Source organism: Lontra canadensis, unplaced genomic scaffold (assembly GCF_010015895.1).
Source record: "Lontra canadensis isolate GAN:19392208 unplaced genomic scaffold, GSC_riverotter_1.0 scaffold110, whole genome shotgun sequence".
In the NCBI taxonomy this organism is placed as follows: domain Eukaryota; kingdom Metazoa; phylum Chordata; class Mammalia; order Carnivora; family Mustelidae; genus Lontra; species Lontra canadensis.
Genome location: NW_022631104.1, coordinates 4,231,957 through 4,257,424, shown reverse-complemented (window position 1 = coordinate 4,257,424; position 25,468 = coordinate 4,231,957). Strand labels below are relative to the sequence as shown.

Genomic DNA, 25,468 nt, shown 5'->3' with positions numbered 1-25,468 from the left:
CTGTGAGTGTCTGCACCTCTGTGAATTCAGCCTGTACCTGCACCCAGAACTATAGCGCTTGATCAAGTTTGCCTGCAGATTTCAGAAGATAGGGAAACTCATACATGTTTGGAATGCACAGGGGACCTCCGAAAATCGTTTTCTGTAAGAATTTACGATTGCTTCAGCATTCTTATTTTATGTTGGGTTTTCTCATTTCAGCCTTTAAAACTGCATAGTTAACTTGCTGTGTATTTACTATATAGTCTGTTTTATTGACTTCATTGTGTGTGTGTGTGTGTGTGTTTCTTCCAATAACTTGAAAGGTTTACAACCTGCTTTTAGTTCTAGCAGTTGTCTTGGTGACTGCTATATGACTTTATAATATACTCTGTCCCTGGTTCTTTTAGTATACTTACTCACGGACCACCGTGAGCTGTGAAAAAATTATTCTGCAGAGTGGTAATCTTAACAAAAACAACAACCTGTTTAGTACTAGGCTTTATTTAAAACAATTTTTTAAAAAAAATTTTAGCCATCTCTACAGCTCTGTGTGAAGGACTTCATTATACCCATTTTAAAGGAGAGGGATTCACAGAGAGCCTGCCCAAGGCCACTTGGGATGGTACCTTTTTTTTTTTTTTTAAAGATTTTATTTATTTATTTGCGAGTGTGAGAGAGAACATGAGCAGGGAGGGGCAGAAGCAGAGGGAGAAGCAGACTCCCCACTGATCGGGGAGTCTGACACGGAGCTCGATTCTAGGACCCTGAGATCATGACCTGAGCTGAAGGCAGATTCTTAACCCACTAGGCCACTGAGGCGCCCCTTTTGGGTTAGTATTTAGCAGAACTGGGATTTAATCTGGAGTCGTGGTGATTCCAAAGCTCTGTCTCTAATTCTGTCTTTTTAGGGTTAAACATTTGGGGTGATGCCTCCACTGTCCCCCTCCCTCCCTTTGATTGCTGGGGAGCTGGGCTCTCTGGAGGAAAGAATTCAGAGCTTAAGGGTGTGGACCTGCCCTGGGACATCTGTAGGCGCTGTTCGCTGTTCGGGGCTGCCTGGGCCCTTCCTCAAACACAGTGACTCGGATGTCCCCTGGGTATGGCCTGTGGGCAGCCTCCCAAATCAGGAAATTCCAAAGGTAAGTCAGGGCCGGTAGGAGACACAGAGATCGACGTAGATGTGTGTCTCTACACACAGACATAAACGTACGCAGAAACACAGGTATGTGTGTAGACAGACACACATACGCACGCACAGATACACGCATTTTTAAGGTTAGTTTTTAAGGGGTATTGGCGTCAGGCTGCTGTTGCCACGTCTGATGCTGGAGCTCAAAGTCCACAGGGCAGAGTCAGGAAGGGAGATCCGTGGGAGTGGATGGAAGTTGCCCCTGATCTTGTCAGTGTGGACATCCTGCAGAAGCCAAGACTCTTGGTCACGGAGTGAGTCCCACACACTTGGCCCATGAGTCAGAGAAGCTGAAGGAGGGTGTGGGACAGGTCGGCCACAGCGTGCATGAGCTAGGGGGTCCCTGCTGCTTCCCTTTTGCCCTCCACAACCCCCTAGAATCTTCCTATGGGGCACTCTCGCCCAGAACGTTCCAGAAAATGAGCTCTGGCCACTGATATTCCGCCTGGCCAGGCTGATACCTTAGAAGTGATAGATTTCTAAGTGGTGGGAGGACAGCAGCGGGGGCATCAGAACGACCTCAATTTAGGGAAACTGATCTGTGCCTCTTCCGTGAAGGGGGGACTAGATGCCAGTACCCTCTCTGAGGAGGGTTATTAATGGGTGTAAAGGCCCCCGTGTGCTCCTGGATGGAGGGTAAGAAAATCTCAGACTTCTGTAGTTCTTGACACTATCCAGGAGCGTAATATCTCCACATAATTTTAAGTCTCACTTTATCTCCTCAGCAAATGGCTTTTTGTGTATCCCCTGCATCAAGTTCATTCCCAGGAAGTGGATTTTCCTTCTTGTTATGGTGAATAAAATTTAATTATGTTTTCAAATTGGTTATTGATGATCGATGGCTGCAGAAGGAGGTTAATAAATAGTCGTGTTCCTTCTTTAATGGGAATTCCCCTGGAGTTTCCTCGTCATTCTGATCCTGCTGTTGGCATGCATATTTTCTGTTTAGCATTCTAATATCCTTTTTATGTGCGTTTTCCTGCCTTCTTATGGGGAGTGTAAGACGAGGCTGGTCCCAATACCGAGGAGAGATATTTTTGAAGCTACGAACAGCTGTGGAATTTTATCAAAGGATGTGTTACCAGCATCTCTCAAGGTGATCGTTTATAGTTCCATTTAAAAACAATATGATTACCAATATTTTTTTAAAGATTTTATTTACTTATTTGACAGAGAGAGAGATCACAAGCAGGCACGGAGGCAGGCAGAGAGAGGAGGAAGCAGGCTCTCCACAGAGCAGAGAGCCCAATGCGGGGCTTGATCCCAGGATGCTGGGATCATGACCTGAGCCGAAGGCAGAGGCCCTAACCCGCCGAGCCACCCAGGCACCCCATGATTACCAATATTAATAGTTCTCCTAGCAGGACGGAACATTGATATCAGAGGCAACTTGGTAGAAAGGGCATAGGACAGAGTGTCTAGAGATGTGGATTCTCGTGTTAGTTTGGTTTTTGATGACGAATCTGACCTTGGACAAGGCAGTATGTTTCATCTCCCCCTTAACAGTGGCCCAGACCTACGTTCTCTTAGCTGTAAAATGGGCATAGTTTTGCTTTCCTTTCCTACCATTGAGTTGGAAGGAAAATGATGAATCTGTAGTCCTTCCCTGCGTTGATTTAAATGCTTTCCCATCTCTAAAAGAACCATGGAAAAAGTGTAAAATGAGGGGGCATAGTCACCCAATTCATTTCTCCTTCACTCGTTCATCCAACAAATATTAATTGAGCTAACGCAGAATCTAGGAATTGTTCCAGACACTGGGAACACAGCAGTGAACAAAGTAGACCAGTTCCCTGTACAGTAGAGCTTACATTCCAACAAACAGATAAACTCTGGAAAGATCGATAGAGAAGGGAAAGGAATGGAGCATGAGGCAGGGTCCAGGGAAGCTTACGTTTAAGTGGGGTGGTCAGGGAAGACCTCGTTGAGGTGACATTTGAGCAGAGGAGGGAATGAGCTGGGTGGACTCTGGGGGAACACTGTTCTGTGCAGAGGGACCGCACGTGCAAAGGCCCTGAGGTACAACAGCATTGCCAGTGCAGCTCAGGTTGGGCAAGCAGGCAGTAGGAGAGGGCAAGAGTTTGAGGTCTGAGAGGTTGAAGAGAGTCAGGTCACGCAGGACCTTGTGGGCTGGAGCAAGGACTCTACCTCTTTTAGGTTTGAAGGGAAGCTGTTAGGGGTGGTGAGCTGTGGAGGACATGACCTGGTTTCCCATCCTGAATCACTCTGGCTGTCTTTGGAGAGTGGATGGAAGCCGGTGATGGGTGGAGACAGGCAGACCCGATGGGATGGTGGTCCGGTGCGGGAGGACAGCAGCAGATGTGTGGGAAGTATCGGTTTTGAGGCCCAGAGTGGTGGGGTTTGTGGCTGAGTTGCACGTCCCCTGTAGCGACAGCGACTTGGCTCTTGCTGCAGGAAGAAGATGGGTCCGCCACCCTCGTTATAGCCTGGGGCGCTGAGTGGGGGAAACCGAGGACCCCCAGCACGTCTCCCCACCTGTGGCTGGGTTTGGATGTCCGCGGGAGAAATCCCACTCTGGGGCCTGGCCCGGGAACGCAGGCCCCACAGAGGGGCAGCTCCCCACATGCCCCCTGTCCACGAGGGTCATTGAGCCCTGTGCACCCCCTTAACCATCAGCGTTAGTCACGGAATACTTGGCCGTGGGTGACACCGTGATTCATTAATAAAAGACAGACAACATTTGGGAGGCATTTGCTTTAATTCAGGGCGTCTCATCCTCTCTCAGACAGCCTTTGTGTTCTTATGAGGCGGGACCCACCCACGTGCTCCGGGGCCGTGTGTGGGGGGGGATGCCAAGTTGCTCATTCTATACCCTCGTGCTCTCAACTACCCCAGCCTGGATCTGGAAAAAGTCTCTTCTCTCCCTTGGAGGGCTTCCCCACTGTTTCCCTGCTACTCTTCCTCACTTGGATCGAACGCTGAAAATATATTTCCTTCCCAGACCTTGTTCAGCTGGGAGCAGTGCAGACCCCTTCCCCCCCAACCCCTACTGGGGCTGGTGGGCGCGCTGTCCCTATGCTTCCCTCCTCTCCCACCACCCCCGGCCCCAGCTCACCCGGCACGGAGCTCAGAATGCTGTAGCAGAGCCTGCGAGTGCAAAAGGGGGAAAAAGACCAGATTGTTTCCTCCACGTGAAGACAGGAAAGCACACGTTAAAAAAAACACTACTGGGCGAAATTGGGAACACAAACAAACGTAAGCCAGCAGGGTGTGATGGGGCGTTCCTAACCACCTGGCCTTTAGGAGTTTGGGAGAAATCTCTCTGGCCAGCTCTGTGTCTGGGGAGCCTTCCCCCTGGGGAGCCAGTCAGAGTAATGGGCAGAGGCTCACAGTTGGAGTAAAGCTAGTTTCAGTTTTTTTTTTTTTAAAGGTCTTATTTATTTATTTGTGCATGTGAGAGAGACAGTGAGTGCACAAGCAAGGTGAAGGGGCAGAGTCAGAGGGAGAAGCAGACTCCTGGTTGAATATGGAGCCCAATGCAGGATTTGATCCTGGGACCCTGGGATCCTGCCTGGAACCAAAGGCAGATGCTTAACCAACTGAGCCATCCAGGCGTCTCTGCCACCCTCCCCCCTCACCTTTTAAAGAGACTTTAAAGATCCAGTCCCTTTTGGGGCACCTGCCTGTCTCCCTCGGTGTAGTGTGCAGCTCTCGATCTCAGGGCTGTGAGTTCGAGCCCCGCACTGAGTGTAGAGATGACTTAAAACTAAAAAATCTTAAAAAAAAAAAAAACCCACAAAAAATCAGATCGCCTTTAGAAAGTTTTTGGTTGCCCAAATGATGTACCTTTGAAGGCAATGCCGGGTGGAGACTGGACCACGGCTGCGTGGAAGGCCTTTTGAGACAGGTGGCAGTCATTGGTGGGTGTCCACATACGTGTGAATGTATGCAGGGTGAGGTGGGGTTGAGGGTCACGGATGCGGTGGCTGGGTTATGTGGTAACTACGGTTAACCTTTGGAGGAACTGCCAGAAGATTTTCCAAAGCCGCTGGCTGATTTCCAGCCCCACCTGTACCAGGGTCTAATTCCTTTGCATCTTTGCCAACACTTTGCCAACACTGTCTTTTCCATCATGGCCGTTCTAGTGGGTGTGATGTGTGTTTTCATTGTGGTTTTGATTTGCATTTTCCCGGAGGTGAATGATATTGAACATCTCTTCAACTGCTTACTGGCTTCCTGCATCTTGGAAGAGAGGTCTTGTTAGAACCTGTAACCGTTTTTCCATAATCGATTTAAATTACCGATGTCATTTTTTTTTTTTTACTGAGTTTGTAAGCATTCTTTCTATATTCCAGATAGAAGTCCCTTATCAGATAGACGATTGGCAGAAATTTCCTTCTCTGGGGGTTATCTTTTCTCTTTATGTGCTTTGAAGCACAAAGGTTTTTAATTTGGGTGATGGCGACTTTATGTATTTTTCCCCCGCTCTTGCGTGTGGCTTTTGCTGTCATACCTAGGAAACTGTGGCCAAGACGAGGTTGTGAAGATTTACACCTGTTTTCTTGTAAGCGTTTTATAGGTTGGGCTCTTACACTTAGAATTTAGATCCACCTCGAGGTAATGTTTGTAAATGGGGTGACAAAGGGGTCCAGCTTCATGCTTTGGTTTGTGGCTCTCGTGTCCCAGCACCAAGGCTGTCCTCTCTCCATTTTATGGTCTTGCCACTTTTGCCATCAGGGTTTAACTCTGTTATTTCTTTAAGTCTCTGGGTGGAGAAGCATCTCTCAACCAGAGGGAGAAAGCAAATCAATTAAGGAACACTTAATGTTTAAAAAAAAAAAATGCTTTTGTTGGGGATTCTATATAAGATTTCAATGGAAACCTTCCCTGGAAATGATAATCGGCAACAAACAATGCGGTTGAACAGATAGAAGTCAGGAAACCCAGAGTTTTATGGATCTGGCCTAGTTTGAGGGGGGTTGGTGAGTGGGGCAAACTGGAGGGGCGAGTGGGGAGGGAGCAGGGGGAGGCACTTGGCCGCAGCTAGCTCTGGAATTCCACAGATCTAAAACCAGAGCTGACTGTATCAAGTGTGGGAGCCCGGGCTGGGGGGCTGGGAGCATGGGGAGCCCCGCGGCCCACCCCAGCCCATGCTCCCCCAATGCCTTCTTAGCGGCAGGAGGTCAGCGCCGGGATGGCCAGGCACGGGGAACAGCCGGCTGTGGGCCCCTGTGCCAGTTCTTTCTTGGCTTTGATTCAGGAGGGGGATTAGGGAATTATTGCTTCTAGAAAGCTCTGCCGCAGAACTGAATCCTGGAGCACTGAGGCCTCTGCCTCTCACGCTTGGGTCGGGCAGTTCTACTGCCCCAGCACTGTGGGTGTGGGCCGGGAGGACCCATGCTTGGCCTCCTCTGTGACTCAGGGTCCCAGCCCCGGGCAAGGTCCTGTGCTGGGGTCCCCAGGCCTGGCCACATGCTCCCCCCGCCACCGTCTCCCCCTGCAGGCGCTGCTGCTCCTGGGTGCCCACCCCAGGCGAACCCCCGAGAGCAGGGGATTAACTAACTAATCCCGGCTGTTTAGGTCCGTAACTCAGTGTCTGCTTGCACTCTGTCCAGAGCCTCTGTGCTCCCCTCGGTGGTCCAGGAGCTGGCTCAGATCTTGGTGTGGTTCTCGTGGTGAATCAGCATTTTGGGGGAGAGGCTTGGCGGCTCCAAGATTTATTCGGAGCTCTCTGCCCTGGGTTCCACTGAGCCCGGGTTGGAACCTGCACGGGCTTGGGGGCTTAGGGCTGCTGGAGACAGCGGTCCTGTTCTTGGAGGGGAATCATTCTCTGCCCTGGTTCAGGCTAGTGCTTTCCAATCAAGTTCGCAAGCTGTAGCCTCCAGCCGTGAGCCTGTCCCTCCGTGAGTGCACAGCTGAAACGCTTCCGGGGAAGCTGGCTGGGGTTCTGGCACCAAGGAGAAATGAGCGTTCCCGGCAGTACTGCAGACCCTAGTCTCTTCCAGAGCCTGGAGACAGCTAACAAAAGCCCCAGCCCCTGGCTGGGCCACCCCCAGCTGGCCCACCTCCGCACTACAGACTGTGCAACCGAGGGAAGGCCAGGCAGTGACCCCCAGAACCCAGGAGTCCCCCTGATGGAATCCGGAGCCGGGTCCAAGGAAAGGCTCGTGGGGGCTGTGCTGCCTCCCTCCCAGGGCTCCCCACCTAGTCACTGTTGATGAGGTAATTTCAGCATTCAGAGTGGCGCCGATACCCACAATCCTGGGATGTTCGATCATCTCAGATGGTGGTGACGGGTTCAGATGTCAGGGGCCAGGTAGGGCCCCCTCCCCTGCAGAGATCCCAGGAATTATGTGCCATTGGAAACAGGCAGCGTCAGCCAGTCAGCCAATCGTAGGGATCACAGGCCTAGCTGGAAATCCCAAAGGTCCCCATCTTATAATGTCGGCATTGATTCAAATGGAAAACAGCAGCAGACCACACAGTGCGCTGGCCAAAACCCACAACAGTCTCCTTGTAACCCTCCTCGCTGCATAGGAAATGGGGTGCTAGGGACGGGTGGTGACTCACCCAAGGTCGCCCATCCAGTAAGCAGCCCGCACGCACACCCAGGTTTCCAGACTCCCAGGCTCCGGTGCTGTGTCCGGTCAGCCTTACCGGTCGCCCTTCCGTCGAGCAAACGGAGATGCCACAAAGTGACAGAAGATCATTTAGCTTTGCTTAAGTGTCCGAGCTGGGATTTGAACCCCGAACCAGCTGGCTGTGTCCGTCCTGCTATGGTTGGGTTGAGAACCGGCGTCTGGTCAGTTCCGGAGCATGTTTTCTTCCCACAGCCCCACATCGGGTCGGATTGACCCCTAACCCTCCAAACACAGAGCTGCTGCTTGACCAATGAACAGCTTCCCCGAATTCTGGGAACTTTTCGGGAATGGAGGAGATCACGAGGGCACACGGGTGTGAGTGTGCACGTGAATTCCGTCCCTCTTCCTCATCCTCATTCATCATTCCCGGTTTCCCTACCTGAGCGCTCTGATGCGTTCCCCAGAAGGAGTCAAAGCAGATGCTTCCCCTGGTCAGAGGAAAGCAAGAAAGACCCACTAAACCCACGCCCGCCCTGAGCTACCGCCTCGGTTGCCCCTGGTGGGTTGGCGTCTCCAGGCTCAGCCCCTACTGTGGGGTCCCCTGCAAACTTAGGGGGGCGACTTGGGAGGCTGAGTCAGGACCATAAACTGGCAGCACCCTCAGTGGGGAGACCCAGGGAGCTCCCAGGGTGCACCTTGTCCAGCTCCCCACGGTTCCGTGATGGGAGTCCCGTGGACAGTCGTGTGTGTGTGTGTGTGTGTGTGTGTGTGTGTGTGAGGGTTGGGGGGAAAGGGCAGGAAGTGTTCATAAATACAGCAGGGTGAACGGGCTTCTCAAAGGTTTACTAGCTAAATATTTTCCGGATGTTTTCATCGTCCTTTAAGGCCGACCCAGAGGAGGACGAAATAGGACTTAGCCTGACTTCTCCAGTGGCTCCCACCATCCACGTCCGCTGGACGCCCCCCCCCCACCCGGCCTCCTTCCCAGCACCACCCCGACACCACCCCCATCAGCCTCTTACCCTTCCCTCCTTCTCTTGTCCTGCTGGGAAAGAGGACGGTCCTTTCTCCCTCTTCTTAGTCATATGCATCTAGTCATGCAGACTAGTTTCTTTCTTGACGCTTAAAATTTATCGACGATCTTTCTATCTTAGTGTGCGTCTCTAAAGCATTCTTTTTGGTGTTTGCTATTAGTTCGTTGTTTGGATGAACTGTTTATTATTTGTAATCCCCTAGTGATGGACACTGAGGTTGCTTCCTTGTTTTTTTTTTGGCTCTTAAAATCCCTGGCACCAGGCTTCCTCATGATGACATCTTCTCGCACTGAAATTGGTTTGCTCTTCGGAAAGGTTGTACCGATTCACAGCCCTTGGAATAACTCAACACCCCATTTATTGGCCAAGACTGGGATTGGCAGGCCTATACAGAGCTTTTTTCTTTTTTCCTTTTTTCTGCTCCCCCCCTTTTTTAGAGGGAGAATGTAAAAAGGGAACTCAGCCCTTAGTGACAAGTTCAATCAGTACCCTGATCAGTCACACTCCTCCCAATGCCTCGCTCCTGTGCGTCCTTCTACGTCCCATGGGCACCGAGCAGGGGGCCGCTGTCATGGAAAGAGTGTGCTGGATTGAAGGCCCACGTGCCGACCTGGGCTCTGACTCAGTGACGTGAGGAACAGCTCTTGTCTGCTTGGGGCCTCTGTTTTCTAATCTTTACCATGGGAATAATCACACCAGAGCCATAGCCGTGGCATGGGACGGGTGACAAGTAAATAGTTATTTTAAGCCCTCCCATGGCGACTCTGGCTTCTCTAGCTTCTATTCTGTCCCCCACCCCAGCCCTCCAGGATTTCCTGGTACCCCTACCTCCCCCACACTGGTCACTGAACCCCCCTGCAAAAGGCTTTCCTACTGGCAGACTCAGGAGATCGTTGACTTGGATCTCTGGGTACACGGTGGCAGCTCTGGCTCTCATGTGGGTCCTTCGTCTGTGCTATGATCTAGAAGTGTTGGATGCATGAAGGTCGGGGTCACGCGGGCCCCTTGAGGTCAAGTATTCCCAGTGCAGATGGTAACTGGGGGAGGCAGGTGGGGATGTATCTGCCGTGGGGGGGGTGGGGTGGGTGCGGAGCATAGCTGGACTCCTTCCTTCGGGATTTGGCAAGCTGCATTTCCTCGAGGGCCCTGTCCTGTGGGTCTCACCTGGGAGCCTGGTGACCTGCCGTGCGAGGGGGGGCCAGCGTGCCCGGGGCGGTCCGGGTCCTCCGCTGCTGCCAGTCTGGCCAGTCCTTGTCGGAAGCTGTGCAAGGCCCAGCCACGAGGGGCTGGTCGGAGCCGGGAGCCGTGTGGGGAGCCCTCCAGGGTACAGTGCCTGCTCTGTTTCCTCCTCCGCCTCGCCAGGGGCCCCTATTCACGGCAAGGAGGGTCACGCATTCCCCCTTGAGATAAGAATAGAGCCCGACTGTGCCCCAGGACAGAGTCCAGCTTCTTCTGCTGGCCCTCCGAGGCCTGGCAAGGGCTCCCAGATGGTACTGGCATGAGTGGGCCCTGGCCGCCTGCCCCGGAGGCCCCTTGTGCATTGTGTGGCTGGACACTGGGTGCAGTGTGCGTGCGTGCCCTCCCCTCCCCCCGTACCCCCTCCCCAGAACCACTGTCTCCAGGCTCTGCTCAGGATGGAGGGGTTTGGCCTCCACTCAGCTGTCCTGGGGCTCTGCTGTGCTCCCTCCCTTCCCTGGAGTCCTGGTCTCCACCCTCCCCACCTCGATACCTCACTAAGTAGCCACTGCAGTTTATTTCTGGAAGGGAGGCACGGAGTCCTGGCTGGGAGGGTGGGGAGGAGAGCGGGCTGGGTGTTGAAGGTGGCATCTTGGCATCTCTGTGGCCTCCTTCTGCAACCCCCAGGTGCAGGAAATGGGAACCGGCGGGGCTCCTGGTGGTGTGTGCTAATGGGGTGCTGGGGCTCCTGTCCGCAGCCCCGCCTGTGACCAAGGCGTCAGGTGCAACAGCCTTGCGTCCATCAATCTAGCCGCGGGACCGGACCAGGCCCTCTTAACCCACCTCGGCCCTGGGAGTGTTCCTGGGCTCTCCTTGGGACCACGCTGGGTGATCCTTGGCGTCGTTTCCAGCCTTCCGATGTGGAGGGTGGGGACTCTCAAAGTGTGGTCCCTGGACTGGCCACAGGAGTGGTGGCATGACCTGGGAGCTTGCTGGCCGTGCATGACCCCGGGCTGCACCCTGGACCTTCTTGGGCAGAAACTGGCCACAGGGCCTGGAAATATGGGTTTGATGCCTTTTCCAGGAGGTTTCTGATGCACACGGGTGCTGTTTGCAAACAGGTCTGAGTGCTCTCCCCCGTCCGTCAGGGGACTCCAGCGCACGCTGAGGGCCACGGCATACTGATGGGTACCTTGTCCACCAAAAGACATTCAGAGTGAGAGATCTGAAAATATTTGTTTGAACACGGAGTCTTCCATTCAACCTAAAAAAAAAAAAAAAAAAAAAACCCAAAACAAAAAACCAAAATCAAAAACCTTCCAGCTTGCACATTTTCACAGATTTCAGTTGATTCTGCAAGTGGATGAGGTCACGTTCTGGGTTTCTGGGTGAAGACATGGAGCTCTGTGTCTGTCAGGAGCTCGTTGGTGCTGCAGAGCTGTGATGGGACACCGGGGTTCTACGCCGCGAGCCGGGGGCTTTCCAGCAGGCACGGAGGTGGCCATGAGGCCAGTGTGGTGAGGCTGCCCCTTCTGGTGGGGGCTCCTCACCTGATCTGAGAAAACAAGCATATTGCTGAGTATTTGAATAGGGCGGCACGCATACACGCCCGTGTTTGGGGAGCGTGCCCCTGTATCTGGTTCTCTGGCTCAGCCTGGGAGGGTTCCTGAAAGTCTCTGGCTTGGGCACCAGCCGCTCTACCAGGAAGAAAGTGCTCGAAGGACAAGTCTCCCAGGGCAGGCAGGATGCACCGACACAGCGGCTGGACCGTTTCTGAGGCTTTTGGGGTTTCCGCGGTGTGGTCCCCTGGATGGGTGGGGGGAGAGCGGTGCTGCCTCTTTTTGCAGGTGAGAACGCCTCCTCTTGGGGGATTCCGATCACAACTCCCTCCACCCTTGTGTCAGGGCACCCCTGACCTCCCCAGGCCTCCCCGCGAGACCCAGTCTCCGGGGCCTCCGAGACTTGGTTGGAAGGAATGGGGTGGAGAAGTGTAGGTCAGAGGTTGAAATCGAGGACCAGGGAAGCAGTCTCAGGAGACTGGATGAGATCTCTAGTTTCTCAGACGCGTGCTCAGCCACGTGTTTCCAAACGGATCTGCTGGTTCAGAAATACGTAGTAATGATAGGCAGCGTTTATAGACAACGCACTGTCTTCTAGGCACTGTGCTAAACACTGTGCCTTTCTTCATTAACTCGTCATATCCTCACAACATGCTCATGAGGTGTGATCGGGCCCATTTTACAGATGGGAAAGCTGACAGGATTTGTACGCGGACCATCTCACGCCAGAGCCTACGATGGAAGCCACTGGTCGCTTCCCCTGTAGTCCTTCTGCATCCCCATCCCATAGAGGGGAGTGGGGACCCCTCAGCCCCTCCACTTACCCCATCCTAAACGTATCTGCACCCCCAATGTGGCAGCGACGTGTCCCCAGTTTGGGGTCCCTGCAGGCCTTTGCTTTGGTGGAACAGCCATGAAGGCAAGCAGATGGTGGGGAGGGAGGGGAGCGGAGGGGAGGGGAGGTGGGAGAGGTTGAGATGCGGAGGGGAAGTTCCCGGAGCTGCCTTCTTCTCTTCACATCTCCTTTCCTGTCCCCCAGCTGCGGACTCTGATCGCTGTGCTTTTGGGATCTTCTGCTGGCCATGTGGGGATCAAATCCCAGTCTAGCATTTGGGGGATACTCTGTCGTGGGACAGGATGGAAAAGCTGTGATGTTTCAACTTTTCAAGTCCTCACAACTCTGGGCGGGGGAGGGGGAGATGAGACAGGAAGAGTTTAGGGCAAGGCTGAGGGAGCTGGATGGTGGCTGGACCAGCTCCGGGTAGCTGTCTCTTCCACTGCAGCCTGAGGCCAGCCCCAGGCCAGCTGGCTCACAGCTGGATGTGTCGTGGGAGGAGCCGGGAGGGTCCACAGGCCGGGACACTGTCAGGGATGTGTACCCAAAGTCAGCCTTGACTTGCCTCCGAACAGGAAAAGCCTGGGTTTTCCGTTCACTTGCTCACTTGCATTTCCCTTGCATGGTTAGCGCTGCCAGTCAGAGTTCCAAGTTGGGGTCAGAGGCATGAGGACCCTAGGTGTGACCTCCTTTCCTGCCCATCCTCTGCCACCAGGCTGCCACGGGCGTGGGAGCGAGCACAGCCCGGCAAAGCAGTCACCCAGCCCGATGGAGATGCTCCGATCACAGGAGAGGGTAACCTGTGGGGGGGGGGGTCCCCTCAGTCCTGGGGTGGGCACTGCCCCCGGCAATGTCGCAAGTGAAGCGTGGAGTGGACCGGTTAGCTGAGGGGGCCCCGAAAACCAGTGATGCTTTGGATGGCAGCTGGGCCTGCTGCAGGGACATTCTGTGGGTGGCTTCCAGAGTTGTGGTTTCTCGTGGTGAGAAGAGCACAGTTTCTGTGAACCTGGGTCATGGTGGTCTCAGTGGTGACGACAGGGACGGCGGAGGGGCGGGAAGCGGGAGGAGGGAAGCCGACCAGGGGCCTTGACCAAGAACCAGACACTCTTGGGAGGGTCCCCCAGTGCTGTCCCCCATCCAGCAGGCTTCCTGTTCCGTGGCGATGGGCACGCTCACGGGAATCCCACGAGACACGTTTCTGCTCCTTTGGACCCTTCTAGAATGTGTTGTCTTCATGTCTACCCCTGAATAAAGTGCACATTTTGTGGAAGCAGCATGCCTGGGGCAAGCCTGGGGTAAGCTGCAGGAACTACCTGCTGGGTGAGCTCGTGAAAGGCAGAAAGAGGAAAGGGATGGGAAGAGCTAGAAAGATCATCCACCACGAACATCTCGCCCTGTTGAAAATTGCCACCCACCCTTCACTCTACCCCAGACTCCGGGCTCCCCTTACCTGGTTGTTTGTTTCCTTGTCATCATGTCATGTTCTTTATAGTTTCTGTATCTCCTATTTTAATTCTCTGCCCCTCCCTCCCTCCGCCCTGTGCTGGAATGAACACTGAGTGAAGGCAGAGGTCGTGTTTTTTTGTTGTTTTGTTTTTCTTTTTCCTTTCTTTCTCTTCTGTTTTGTCACAGACGTGCCCCAAGTGTCCTGAAACAGCACCTGGCACTTGGGAGGTGCTCGCTAAGTATTTGTGAGATGAATGAATGGGTAGGGGGCCCCGGGAGTGCTTGCTCGTGTCCATCCAGTGGGAGGGGAGGACCTGCGTCCCCGGGGAGGTGCCCACACCTCGGGCTGCCTCCCCTTGGCCCTGCTTTGTCCTCGAGATGTGTGGGTCCCCGGAGGAGGATCTCGCTGGCTCCGAGCTGGAAGAAACTTCCTGAATCCCCCTGCGGGTGGCAGGGGGGGCCCCAGGAGCTGACCAGGTAGTGAGTGATTGGAGCTGAGAGCTGGTGTAGTTCAGGATTTTTGGAGCCTGTTAGGACCACATTCCTGAATCCCGCCCGCCCCCTCCCTGCCCTGCAACGAGGTTCCCGCCCTGCAGGCCGTGGGAAGTGGAAAATCCTGGTTGAGCAATTGAGGGCGAAGGCGAAATCCCTGTTTACTCATCTGCCTTCCAACCAGTGCCCGGCTCACCCGCTTAATCCAGGGTAGTCGCCGCCGTCTCCACACCTCGGGTGCTTCCCATTCCTCTTGGGGTCACGGCCAGACCCAGATTCCCAGCCCAGACTTCGGGCAGCGTCCCCTGGCAAGAGTCTGCGGCTCTGGGGATGGCAAGCCTGCTTCCAGGTGCTGCTCCCCGGTTTGCTCTTGGCCTCCCGGCTCCGCCGAGGATGCCGTGGCTCCAGACATCACACCTGGTCCTTCCCTCCAGGTCCGAGCCCCCTGCAGCCTTCCAGTAAAGGGCAGGTGTGTCCTTATAGCTGCTTGTGTCGCAGCCCACAAAGTCTTTGACTCCCTGTCGTCCACCCACCCCTTCCCATGTTCAGTTTGCAGATACACGTGTGGACTCTTCCTTCCAAAGAGATTTGTAGAAAATGCAGCCTCTTCACGCCACTCCCCGGCCGCCATCCTCTGGGTGAGCTGAAGCCACTGTCCTTGCCCCGGACTCTTGTGGTCACTGCCTGGCTGCTCTGCCAGGGTCCCATCTGTTCTTAACTAACAAGTCTGGTTGTGTCCCACGTCTCCTCAGGACACGGTGACGGGTTCCCATGACGGTGGAGCCGAGCCAAGGAAGCGGCCCCTGTGGCTGGCAGGGCACCATGTGACCTCAGTGTCCACCCCCTTCCCCCATCCCGCTCCTCCTCCCCCTGCCAACGGGCCTCCACGGTGTCCCTGCAAATGTCCCGGGCATGCTTCCTTGCGAGGGCCTTTGCAGCCCACGTGGGTCCCCCAGAGATGTCCAGTCCAGAGCCCCGGACAGGTACCCACACCACGCTCCGGTTCTTCAGGTACGGTGACATGAATGCTGTCGAGATGCGGAGGAGCACTGGCCTCTCTGCGGCGGGGGCTCTGCGTGATGACAGGGCTCCTTCGTGTTAAAGGCAGGCAGGATGGCCGGTTCAGGAGCAGCTGTGAGACTAGAAGTCGGAGGCTGAGCAATGCTAGGAAGGAGCCCCATGCCGAGGGATGACACGGCAGCCTCCGGAAACTGAGCCAGACTCCACCGTTCTCTCCCGGGCCTCTGGAAGGGGCCAGCCCGGCTAATGCTTCAGCTTCAGACCCTCAAGACCCCTTCAGGCTTCTGACCTCCAGAACCCTGAGACCATAGATCGGTGCTGGTGTGAGCCCCCTGGTTTGTGGTCCCAAGCTACCCCAAGCAGGCATGTCTGCTTAGGAAGTTATTTCTTGGGGGATGAGTGGACGAGCATCCCCTGGGCTGGAATGCCCTTTTCTTCTACCCTGTCCTCTGATAGGGCCATTCCTGGGTCTCTTCCGCACGAGCCCTCTCCCCAGTCAGGGCTTTCTGTTGGGCCCCCTGAACGCCCAGTGGCTTCAGGGGGCCCAGCTGTTTGCCCTGCTCTCTGGGGGAGGCTGTGGGGTAGCTAAGCATGGCAGGGCACTGTTTTGCCTGTGTGTTTCTTTCAGGTTTTTTTTTTTTTTTAATATAAGGGAGAGAGAGTATGAGTGGGGGTGGGAAGGGGCAAAGAGAGGGAGAGAGGGAGAAGCAGGCTCCCCACTGAGCAGGGAGCCCGAGGTGGGACTCGATCCCAGGACGCGGGGATCAGGACCTGAGCTGAAGGCAGACACGTCACCGAAAGAGCCACCCGGGTGCCCTGTGTCGGTGTGTTTCTTGCGTTGGGGGGGGCGGGCTGTCATCAGAGTCTGAGGGCTTCCCTGGTCCCTGTGCCTCACCTCCCCTTTCACCAGAGCAAAATGGAGATGGTATGAGGCATCGTCCTGCTCAAAGCCAAGGGGTCCGGCTGGGCTCATTTCCAGAGCCTCCCGGGCTCAGATGTCCTGGTGCTTCTGTGTCACCCACCAAATCGCCTGATTGGGGGGCTCCCGTCTCCCCAGCCACCCCCCAGGACCACCAGTGCCTTGCACACACAGCCGGCACTCAGGACCTACGGAGTTGGGGTGTGGAGCAAGGTCTTAAGAGATGTTGGGAGGTTCCCCCCGGGGACCGGGGACCAGGGACCAGGGACCAGGGACCAGGGAGCCTGAGGGGTTTGGCTTGTCAGCAGCAGCTTGCCTGGAGGCTAATGTGTTTGGAAGAAGGAAAAGAAGAAAAGAAACAGCAGTAAGGATGGGTAAGGGGGGGAGGGGGGGCAAGAGCTGTGTGCCTATTATGGGCACTGCAGGCGGGGGGGGGGTCCCCCAAAGAGTACGGGGCTGGTTGGGGGGAGCCACAGAGGACAGGGGGTGGCGTGTGTTTCCTGGGCGAGGGTTGCTTCCCCTGGAAGCAGCTGCAGGCTGTAGGGGGTGACCAGTTGGCTGTTGGGGAAAGCTCCTTCCCACTGTCTTCTCTGGGGAGGACACGTTTTTGAAACACTTCCTGCTTTGGGGAGGGAGGTGCTATTTTGCCCCCCTCCCCCCGGACTGCTGATGAAGTGTGCTTAAGCTAGAAAACCCACAGCTGTGTTTTTGCACCACTCCCCCCATCCCGCCACCCCGCCCGCCCTGGACACCCGCCCCGTCCCACTGGGGGCTCCCCTCCCTGCTGCCACCGCCTCTTCCCTCCCCAGTCCTCCCCCTGCCGGCTGGTGACTCACTCCACTCTTGTGCAACAGAGGCAGCCGCCTGCTCTCCGAGAAGGGCTGTTTTCCTCTGTGCCGCGAGCTCCCCTCCTGATTTATGTCTCTTCATTTGGCCTAATGCTTTCCACATTTAGGTCTGAAGATGAGTGTGTGGCTCATTGATGCCACCCCTGAAACCCCAGTGCCCTGCCTGGGTCTGGCACCAAGAGGACAGGCAGACGGCCAGACTGAGGGACAGGGGCCCGGGCCACGTGGAGTGTCCTGCCTCCAGCCCCCCACGCTCCCCTCCTACCAGCCTCCCTGCCTCCAAGAAGGAGGCAGAGGGAAGAGCACAGCCTCCACTCCAGGCTGGCCTGGGATGTGTTCTTGTGCCTGTTTTTCCCGGGGAGGGCACACATCTTGGGGTCGTGTAGAGACCTCATGGCTCGGAGCCTGGAGGATTAATACTGAATATGCCTCAGCATTCGGAAGTGAGAGGCCCCAGTTGCTGGGTGTGGAGAAACGTTATCTTTGTGGTTTTAAAAGCCATCGCACAACGCTTTGTGTGTGTGTGTGGTTTCTTCTTCTTCTTTTTAGAACAATAATATTACCTTTGTTGCTATGGTGTTGTTGTGGGGGTGGCTAATTGGACCCAGACCCAATGCAGGCTGGTGTCTGGTGTCCATAGCGATTATCAGACGGCAGCCCTGGGACTTGTTTTATGTTCTTCCCTGGATGGAGGCGCTGGTTGGGGAGCGGTGGCTGCGGGTACCCGGCCCTGTTGGGGTCCCTAGGATGCGGTGGCACCCTGGTTGGGGACGGGACCCCGAAGGCCAGCCAGAGGCGGGGTTGGGGGGGAGGATACCCCTGGTCATTTCCTAAGGTGGGAGCATAGCCCAGATCTGCTGAGGCCCGGAGTTTGGGCATGCCTCCTTGGAGGCTCTGGCCTGTGGGGCGGGGGGTGCCCACTACAGGGAGACAGGGAACGGAGGAGCCTGTGGGGTATGGTGGGCCGACTCACCTGGCAGGCGCCGTTTTCCCACTGAGATCGTAGCCTCGCTGCAGAAGGGTGCCTTTAAACTCTCTGTGGCGTCTGCATACCAGAAGCATGTCTTCATTTGTTAATTTGATGCTTATCAAATACAGATCACGTCTGCTCTTCGAAAGGGACTCAAAAATTTAAAGTCAAAACTTGGCCTCCTTCCCACACCTGACCTTGACACCGTCGCTTCTCTTCCCCGGAGGCAAGCACATTACCGGCTTCCCGTGGGTCCTTCTAGAATCCGTGCAGGTATCTACAAACGCGTACTAGCTGTGCTCTCCCTCCCTCAGGTGCTAGCGCCCCCCCCCCACCTTGCTCCTGCTGTGAGCTTCAAAACCGAAAACTGTCTATCCAGGAGTTGAGTCAATGGAAAGGATCCTCGTTCTCCTTCCCGCCTTCCGAACTTGTTTCACTGATGGGTGTATGGGTTGCTTCTGGGCTTTTCCTGTTACCTTTACCTGCTGTGGATTACCTTGCTGTGTCCGTCGTGCTGAGCAGGGGTGAGTATCTCTGAAGGATGAATTCCTGAGGTTGAAAAGCTGGAGCAAAGAGGATAAGCATCTGGAATTTTTTTTTTTTAAGTTTTATTTATTTGAGAGAGAGAGGGAGCAGGGGGAGGGGCAGAAAGAGAAAATCCCAAGCAGACCCCCTGCTGAGTGTGGAGCTGTCTGTGGGGCTCGATCCTACCACCTTGAGATCATGACCTGAGGCGAAATCAAGAGTCGGATGCTTAACCGATTGAGCCACCCAGGTGCCCCATTGTCTGTAATTTTGATGGAAAATGCCAGATTGCCTCTAAGGGGGCAGCTCTGGCTTACCCCCACCTCCCGCCCCCTGTACCCCCAGCAATGTCTAGGACCCCCATGTCCCTACAGCCTTGCCAGCCCAGGTATTTTCAAATTTTAAAGATTTCTGTACAGAGGAATTTTGTGTCTTTGGTTTCCATCAGCTTCCTCTCCCTGTCTGTCCCCACACTGTCACTCTGGGGGCGGGGTGGCATGTGAGTGGATATGGTTCTCCAGCCTCCCAGGAGCCACACAGGGAGTAGACCCTCTGCCCTGTGGAGCCTTCTGAGCCCTGGTCTAAGCGCCTCTGTTGGCCAGTGGCTTGCCTTGCAAATTCTCGGGTCTCCAGGGAGGCCTGCCTTCCACATCGGAATTTGCTGCTCTCCATAGCATTCCCAGAATCTGTTTCTAACCTCCACCTTCCCCCACCTCACCCCTGCATGAGGAGGTTGCCTCATCTGCTACTTCTTACTTCCCACTTTCCAAAGATAGAGTCTTTGCAATGGGCTGGTGGACCTGGCTGGGCCAGAAAGCTCTAGACTCCACGGCTGGCCTTTGTGTCTTAAGACACATGCTCAAGAGGGAGTTCCGGGGTAGAATGGGGTGCGCTGGCTGCATTTTTCTCCCTCTGAGCTTTTCTAGCCAGGGACCTGGCATTGGAGTTGGAGCCAAGCATGCTTGGAGAGGTGGTCTGAACCAGCACAGTCCAGCAGAACTTGCTGTAGTGGCGGAAATGTTCTGTGTTTGTGCCACAAAGAGAGAGCGGGGGAGGGACAGAGGAGAAGGAGGAGATAGAGAAATCTCAAGCAGATTCCCTGCTAGCCCAGAGCGGGGCTTGATCTCATGACCCTGAGATCGTGACCTGAGCCAAAATCAAGAGTTGGACGCTTAACTGACCGAGCCATCCAGGCATCCCTGGAAATGAGTCTTGTAAAGCTGAAATGAAGGTGTCAGGGGCTGGTTCTTTCTGGAGGCTCTGGGGGTACTGTGTCTGTATCTTTCCTCCTCGGTGTTCCAGAGGCTCCTTCCTTTGCTCACATGATATTACCTTTTCTCCTTGACTCTGACCTCACGTGGCATCTTCCCTCATTGCTCTTCCCATCTCCCTCTTAGAAAGACCCTTGTGATTGAATCTGGGGCCCACCTGGACAATTCAGCATGACCTCCTCCCCGTCTCAGAATCCCTGACTTCATCACACCCACCAAGTCGCTTTGGTCATAGGAGGTTTCTACTTGGAGACTCCCAGCATCAGAACGCCCCTGTGTTTGGGGGGACCATCTTTGGTCTGTCACAGGCAGTCACTTTCAAGACTTGAAAGAGCATGCTTGTGTGAGTGGAGGGCATATCCCCTGCGTCGGTCACCCCCCTTACGTTCTGAACTGGGGGGAGGGAGTAGGGCTCGTGCAACTGTGTTGTAGGTCTGATGTTCTAAAAAGCAGTGGGTCTTGAAATGGGGGGGTCCCCAAGTCACCTGGGAAACATGGGAAAAGGACAGAGACCCAAACCCTGTCCCACATCCATGAGCCTGACTCTGTGTGTTCTTACCAACTTCCCAGGTGCGTCTGATTCTCCGTGAAGTCTGGAACCGTCACTCTTAGGAGTAATTGTGGAGAGTTAAGTCTTGGTTCCCATGATCGGGAATCACTGCTGACTTTTTTTTTTTTTTAAGATTTTATTTATTTTATTTGACAGGTAGAGATCACAAGTAGGCAGCGAGGCAGGCAGAGAGAGAGAGGGAGGAGGAAGTAGGCTCCCTGCCGAGCAGAGCCCGATGCGGGGCTCGATCCCAGGACCCTGGGATCATGACCTGAGCCGAAGGCAGAGGCTTTAACCCACTGAGCCACCCAGGCGCCCTACTGCTGACTTCTTTAGATGGAGTGTCTAAACCCACCATGGGAAGAGCTGGGGGGAAAGGCAGGGGGACGGCCAGGGCCAAAGCCACCAGGAAGAGCCAAACCTGCCCCATCCCAGGAGATGCTAGGTCAGCATGGTCTGCAGAGCTTTCTTCCAAGAGGGGGACAGAATTGGGTGTTTTATTTTAGTTTTAGCCCATTTAAATGTAGCTTTCAATAGCCTGGTGAAGCTGATGCCATCTGTGCTGACTAGCACGGAGCTTAAGGTCTGTGTGGCCGGTGCGAATCAGGTGTGGTGAGGTAGAGAGAAGGTAGACTTTCTTGCTTCGTGAATTAGGCTCCGTAGTCTCGATATCTCTCTTCTGACGTAGTGCAAAGCCTTTGATTGGTTTTACTGAACGGTTGATGTAAGATGATTAATGCCATGTAGGGGCACTCTGGCTGCCATGTTGTGGAGTGAATTGTAGGGGGTAAGTGTGGAACAGGAGACCGGCAAGGTCCTTGTAATGAGTCCAGGAGTGCTGCTGGTGCCTTGGGGGCAGGGTGGCGGCCACGGAGACAGAGCTGTGGATGGATCCCAGGGGGCTTTTGGAGATCGATCCAAAAGAGTGGACAGGGAGGGGATGGGGAAGGTGGGAGAAATAAATTTTTTTATTTTAAAGATTTTGTATTTATTTATTTGTGTGTGTGTGTGTGTGTGTGAGAGAGAGAGAGAGAGAGAATGTGCAGGGGGAGAGGGAGAAGCAGGCTCCCCGCTAAGTGGGGAGCCCCATTCAAGGCTCGATCCCAGGACCCCAGGATCATGACCTGAGCTGAAGGCAGATGCTTGACTGACTGAGTCACCCAGGCACCCCAAAATGGGAGAATTTGATGATCTTAGATTTTGGGCTTAAGGAACAGGATGGATTGTGGGCCATTTGCCAAAAGGAAGCGTATCGAGCAGGTTTTGTTTTGGTTTACTTGTCTTTGGCAATGAGAAATGGGGTCCTTTTGGGGGGTTGTTAGAGAATTCTCCTGAGGATCCCTGGAGAGATGGCAAGGAGCCAGCCAGGTGGGCCTGGGGAAAGGTCAGGGCTGAAGATAAGGATTTAGGGTCATCAGGGAATGGAGGGTGGGAAATGCTGTGGGACAGGGGAAGGTCACTGAAGAGAATGAGGATATAGAGAAACGAGGGAAGGGCAGGAACTTGCTGCCCAATTTAAGACTGGGCATAGGGGGAAGATCTAGAAAGATGACCCGAGACATGTGAGATGTCATGGAAGCCAAGACGCGTCATGGTTTCCAGAAGGAGGAAATGTGGTACACTGCTGATGGGCCAAAGAGACTCGAAAAGATTCCAAGGTAAGCAGTATGGCGGTCCTGGGTGGCACTGGGAGATCAGGCCCAGTGGAGTGAGTCTGAGGGCGTAGGAGCTAAAAAAGTAGAGCTCATGGCCATGAGCGACTCTTCCGGTGAAAATATTTGCTGTGACAAGAAGCAGAGGAATGGGCAGGGCTTGGAGGAGTGGGGCCAAAGGATATATTTCTCTCTCTCTCTCTTTTGAAAGCTAGTCATAATGTGCTGCGAGGTAGGAAGCAGGTAGCTGTCCTTTGATAGGAGGAGGAGGAGGGCCTTTCCGTCCCTGTGATGGGAGGGAGGGCTGTGCACATGTGCGCTGCCGTGGGAGGATGGAATTGGAGCCACGTGTTGATGACCAGCTGCCATCAGATGGCTCCTGTCTTTCTCAGCAACGTGTGAGGCAAGACCATCCGCTGAGTTGTTTTGAAGACGGAAAACAGTCCACGGTTTAACTCGAGCGCAGTTTCTGCGTGGCTTGAGCTGTGTTTCTCGACATGTGAATGTGCGAACGGATCACCCGGGGATTTGTCACGAGGCGGGTTCGGATTTCCAAGGAGCTCCAGGGTCGTGTTCCTGCTGCTGTCCTCGGAACCCACTTTGGGTAGCAAGACCCCCTGGCGCTCGCGTGTCCCAGAGATGCCTACATGATTAGCCCGCGGAGTTTACACTTAGGACAGAGTAGCGAGCATTGAGTCCCTACTTGAGATCCGTGGCTGTCCATTTAAAGCAGGTCTTCTCAACATTCTAGAATGATCTGGGGAATTTAAAACAAACAAAACAAAACAAAAAAAAACACACAAAAAATGACAGAGCAGGGCCTGGGTCTTTTGATTTCAATTGAGCTTCCATTCCCAAGTCATCCTGTGTTTTAAAAGCTCCCCTGGTGATTCTGATGTTGATCTGGGCTTGAGTGACACTGATTTAGACAGCAGGTCAAGGGTGTGACCATGGGGGTAGGTGGCTGTGGGGAGTTTGGGCTCCTGTCCGTATGAATAATTTGAGTCACCCCAAGTCAGCATGCTAAGGGTGTCTGATCTTCCATAGGCCTACAGAATTACCACAGCAGCCAGCAGGAGCAATGTACGCGTCCCGCTCGCCTTCTGGAATCTTCATGGGATCCTGGGATACGTCCTCTGGACATCTGGTCTACCTTGTGCATGGGCTTCGTGGGTTGGCGGGCCCATTTGGGCCTGGGGAGGGAGTTGCTCAGCTGGTCTGGCAGTCCCTCCCCGACCCGCCCCCGGTCCTAGACCCCTCAGACAGTTTCAGAGAAGCCATTCAAACCGAGGGGCCCCCTTGAGCCATACAGCCCATCAGTGCAGAGCAAAGCGGGTTGAAACACTGAGGGCCAACTTGTACCATGAGTCGTCGCATCCAGTCCCCCAAAGCGATGACGGGAATCACAAGAGAACCCAGGGACCAAAGCGTCTCTTCATGGGGCAAGGAGCTACCGTCTCCATAGCCACCAGCCTCGTGATCAGACTTGGAAGCGGGTTCTCCACCCGTTGAGCCCCAAGGTCTCTGCAGGCAGTGTGGAAGAGGGGGCAAGGAAAAAGGGGAGCCCTACCCACCTGGGGCAGATGGGGACTGTGGTTTTCATGTGCGCCAAGGAAGCCCCCCACTGTTTTCCAGGTGAGGATTGGGTGGGGGGGTCCCCGTGCATCTCTCTCCTCCGGGTCCCTTCTCCTTCAGCAGCTCTGGCTGCCTGGCCCCGCAGAGGAGCTCCCCAGGAAGGACGGGGGCACTGTGAGCCTCCTGATATAGGAGACGGGGACACCCCGAAGTCTCACAGGCAGAAGGAAGTGGCTTCCCATGTGCATCTTTTTTTTTTTTAAGATTTTATTTATTTATTTGACAGAGATCACAAGTAGGCAGAGAGGCAGGCAGAGAGAGAGAGGGAAGCAGGCTCCCCGCTGAGCAGAGAGCCCGATGCGGGGCTCGATCCCAGGACCCTGAGATCATGACCTGAGCAGAAGGCAGAGGCTTTAACCCACTGAGCCACCCAGGCGCCCCTCCCATGTGCATCTTTACTCGGCCTTCCTTCCTGACCCGGAGGGAGGCTTGACGTTGCCACATGTGGGCCTGCCGGGCCCATCTACAGATTCGACTGAAGGCATGGAGCCGTGCCAGCTTTTCCGGGTCTGAGGTCACAGGTTTATAAAAACTTGCAAAGCAGAGCAGCCTGGAAGGGAGCCCATGGAGCTGGTGGGGGCCACAGCTTGGCATTTGCACCTGTGCCCCTGGAGACCTTCAGACCAGCTTCACCTGCCTCACATGCCCAGCGGGTTCTGGGGGTCCCAGGGAGAGCGGCCTGGGGAAGGTCAAGACCCGGCAGAGACGCTGCGGAGTGTGTGAGCGCGCTGAGATGGGAGAGCATCCCCTCGGCTCTGCTCTCTTTCTCCCGTTCACGCGGGAAGCATGGATGGAGCAGCTCCTGGGTGAGATGCAGAGAAGACTGTGGGTGGCCCTACCATGTCAGCTTCCCCAGTCCTTGGCGGGGCGTGGGGAGAGGCCAGCTGTAAGCAGGCGTCCACAGTAAACATACGCAGAATGTCCCAGGGGCTCAGAAAAGGATTCGCAGGATTCCCAGAGGCCAGGAGGGAAGGGCAACTCAGACCCAGGAATCAGCATGAGCAAAGGCACAGAGGGTCCACGGGGCTCTCGGAAATCCGATGAGGGAACTGGCTTTGGTAGTGTTTGTTTTGGTTTGATTTAGAGAATGCCCGGCCTGGCCTGGTGGAGAGATGGGAGATCGAGTCCCATCGAGTCTGGTGGCCTTTCAGAGCCAAATGCTGTGGCCAGGGCCAGGGACGTACTAAGTGGCTGGTTCGTGGGCCCTTGCCCTGGGTCTGGGGTGGGTCGTGTTTCCCACCCCTGGAATGGAGAGGTCTGACTCCCTGTGAGAAATGGGGTATTAGCACCGAAAGAAGGAAACGGGGGGGTAGGTAGGCAGAGTCAACACACATTGACCACTCGTTTCCCTCAACGTTAAAGAGCCTGGGAAGTCCTGTGGGTTTTATTCTGCGTGCCTTGCAGGGCCTGCTAGAAGCGGTTTAGGGTAGACGGGCACTGTCCTGGCAAGTGGAACAGGGAAGATGTGGGGAGGAAGTTCAGAGAGATCTTAGTGGGACAGGCGAGGCTCAGGACGTCCCTTCCTTAACCTGTTCCCAGATGTGATAGTTTCCCTCCTCTTTTTACTTTCTCTACTTGCCAGCCCTTCGGGGACACCTGGGGTGTGGGAAGTGAGCTGGAAACAAAACCCCAGGGACAGCGTCTTAAGGACTTGGTTCAAACTGAGGGTTGAGATAAACAAGCCATATGAAACACATGGTCTTTAAAGACCACATCGGAAGTGATGGAGCGTGGGGTGTTTGGTGGGTGGAAACACGGAAGAGGTCTGATTTGGAGTTCGGGCTTCTGGGGGGCTAGGGGTACATCCATCCATCCTTTCATAT

The 25,468-nt window shown here is 54.7% G+C and overlaps 1 protein-coding gene across 3 annotated transcripts in view; it reads left to right on the top strand.

Annotated features, from left to right (window-relative positions):
- GAS7 (growth arrest specific 7) overlaps positions 1 to 25,468 on the top strand; it is a 189,306-nt gene that overhangs the window by 39,659 nt on the left and 124,179 nt on the right. The window lies entirely within an intron of this gene.